Source organism: Ursus americanus, chromosome 24 (genome assembly GCF_024610735.1).
Source record: "Ursus americanus isolate L20-20 chromosome 24, mUrsAme1.1.p, whole genome shotgun sequence".
Classification (NCBI taxonomy): domain Eukaryota; kingdom Metazoa; phylum Chordata; class Mammalia; order Carnivora; family Ursidae; genus Ursus; species Ursus americanus.
In genome coordinates, this window is record NC_142150.1 from 17,907,926 (window position 1) to 17,911,177 (window position 3,252).

At 41.9% G+C, this 3,252-nt stretch overlaps 1 pseudogene; it reads left to right on the forward strand.

Annotated features, from left to right (window-relative positions):
- The first annotated feature begins 1,388 nt into the window (after positions 1 to 1,388).
- On the forward strand, positions 1,389 to 2,865 carry LOC148107849 (large ribosomal subunit protein uL11 pseudogene; annotated as a pseudogene).
- The last annotated feature ends 387 nt before the right edge of the window (positions 2,866 to 3,252 follow it).

Consider the following 3,252-nt stretch of genomic DNA (forward strand, 5'->3'; position numbering starts at 1 on the left):
CTAGTATAAGAGAACAAGTCATGACAAGGTAACTTCCTCCAAAGTCATCGGAAGCGACTACACTCCTTTCTATAGTTTCTCCCAAATTCCAAGTGTGCTGATTATTTATGCAGAGAAGACTTACACGGAAGACTTACTAACTAGATTGAAAGTTCTTTGAAAGCAACAACAACACCTCATTCTAGAGAGCCTAGGGCAGGGCTGCTGGACATGCAGAAAAGAAAAACAATATAGATTACTTGATTGATTGACAAAGTGTATCATATAGGGTTTAATTGAGAGGAAATAATATAGCACAGAGATAAAGCACACTGACTATGAGTCAGCTCTCCTGGCTTCAAATCCAGACTCAGTTATTGTTAGAAATAAGACCTTAGGCAAACCATCTCTAGGCTTAGTTTTTAATCTGGAAAATGGGGAGGGGGGGAAGGCAGGGTTTTTTATGAGGCATTTCTAAGCTAATTTGAATGAATTGATTATTATAGAAAGGATTACGGATGTTCAGAAAATCTCTCTAGGAAGCAATTGCAGAGAAGTGGGCCCTAAGCAAAGCCTTGAAAGATGGTGAATATTTGGATAGTCAGAAATGAACCTAAGAAACTTCTCACACAGCTGTATTTGGCTTCCTGACTCCAGAGGGCTTAGCAGAACTCCTAAAGCCACTTTGGATTTTAATTCCCCCCTGATTCATGGAGGGAACACCAAGTAGTACTTATGGACTCTGGATTCATGTCTGGATTAAATCATAGAATCATACATCTACCTAGTTGATTGCTTATGTTTTTTAAAAAAGGTGACTAAACCTCAGATTTTTATCTGAAAAGTGGGAGAATGCTTACTTCACAGGGTTATTGAAAAGATGAAATGAAACAACCAATAGTAGCAGAGTAACTATTCAATAAGTACAATTTTTAAATTCATTTTTTAATTCTTAGCAATACTACCATTTTCTCCTGTTTCCTTCTCAAGTCCTGACTCTCTGGAGTATTGCTACACTTAGTTGATCTGCCTTCCTCATCCACCCTTTGCCCTACGTGGAGGAACACATTTTCTGATTAAAGGGGTACCTCCTGTGAAGATGACTGTGAAGGCAAGTCCACAATAGACAGAGAGACAATGCGTTCTTGTTCAGAGCAGCCACCAACAGTGATGACAACAGCCTTCAATGGGCTGGGGTCAAAGATCAGCTGTCCTTCTGTCACTTCATTCTTCTTCTGGCTCCCAATGGAGTTCATTAGGAACTCAATCTCAAGTCTAAAATTCAATCAAAGCCCATCCACACAGGCCCAAGCCAAGGACACCAAATGAACAAATTCATAAGGCAAAACAAAGTGCTCACTCACTCTTCTGAACAGTGAGCTTACCATCCCTTTGGTAGTTGTGGAAGCATGGGGCAGCCACCAACCAGGTGGAAGATACTGGGGAAGTTGGTGATTCAAGCCCTGCAGGTGGGAGTTGGGGGCTAGAAGGAGGGCTAGATGGAAACCCTGGACACCCCCAGGAAACACTAGAGTGAGATCCAGCAAGGCAACTCCAGGCGGGCATCCAAGGAAGCCTAAAATGCTGAGCCAAACTAAAAATGGGAAATGTGACCACAGAGGCTGTTTTTGACAAAGCTCTTTTCTTGTCTCAGCCTCATGGAAAACATGCTCCCTTGGAAACTGTTAGAGTAGTTGATGCCCTTCCTACACACCTCAGGGCACATGCATGACATTTGTCCTGGATGCAGCTGGAATCCATCCTTTATGGCACAGTTTATCCCTTGATTCCATTGTCTGCCGGGAGATTGCCTGGATACTGAAAGTGTGCAAGAAATACTTTTCAATTACTGTACATACATTTTGACATGCTGTGTGGCCTTCACCAATTTGCTGCACAATCTGTCTTGATAGTACCCACAGAGCAGACTTCTTGATAGGTATAGATAAAGTAATTTCTCTTTTTTTGTTGCCTAGGACTCTTTTTGTAGGCTCAACTCATCAAAGGAACTGTGCAGATCAGAATGTAGCAGAGAGAAGCCTGAGTGGTCTCCACTAAAAGAGGGTGGGAATGAAATGAAGAAATGTGGATTGGGCCCCCATAATGTGCCTTGGCTAGCAGAAACTCCATTCAACAAAGGGAAGGATATGTCTAGATCAGAGAGACCCAGCAATCAGATCAACATGAATGACTCTGCTAGGTATACCTTCTTCCCCTTAATGTGGCTGGTTAATTTCTCTTGGAGAAGAATCACATTGTGAATGCTACCTCTTTCCAAGAATTATTCGCAGTGCTTTAAATATATGACCTTACTTTTGGTTTTTGGCTCAAGGAGGTGAAGGTGCAATTGTCTTTGGCCATCCCAAATCCAGGTTCATCCAATACCAGCCACCTCCACTGTGCCACCTAACTTTGACCCAAACGAGAGCAAAACTATACCTGAGGTGTACCTGTGGGGAAGTTGGTCTGCCCTGGCCCTGATGATAAGCCTGGTAGGTCTGTTTTCAAAAAGGGTTAGTAATGACATTGCCAAGGCAATCAGTGATTGGAAAGGTCTGAGGATTACAGTAAAACTGACCATTCAAAGCAGACAGGCCCAGATTGAGGTGGTACCTTCTGTCTCTGCCCTGATTATCAAAGCCCACAAGGAACCACCAAGAGACAGAAAGAAGCAGAAAAACATTAAGCACAGCGGAAATATCACTTTTGATGAGATTGTCAACATTGCCTGACAGAGGCAGCACTGATCTTTAGCCAGAGAACTCTCTGGAGCCATAAGAGATCCTGCGGGATGCCCAATCAGTGGGCTGCAGTGTTGATGGCCACCACCCTCGTGACATCACAGATGACATCATTAGTGGTACAGTGGAATGCCCAGCTAGTTAAGAACTACAAAGGTAAATATTTCAATAAAAGATCATTTGACAACCCAAATAAATAAATAACCTTATTTAATCCCCGTATTAGTCTCATGAAGTTGATATAAATTTTCTCTCTTTTTCAGATGAGAGAATTAATATTCAGGCCTAAGGAACTTTAGTAGAAGGTGGAATTCAAACATAGGCCTGAATGAGTCTAAATCCCATGCTTTCAATGACATTGCTATCAATCTTGGTTTCTAGAAATACAAAATCTGTCCTCTTCTCTCTGCAGCTTGGTGTGGTTCCTCAGTAGTCAAGGATGCCACAAATAGCCTCAGAAAAACAGAGGCAGGGTATTTGGTCACTTTTTATAGCTTTGGATACTTAATGATATATAATTTTCTTATTAAAT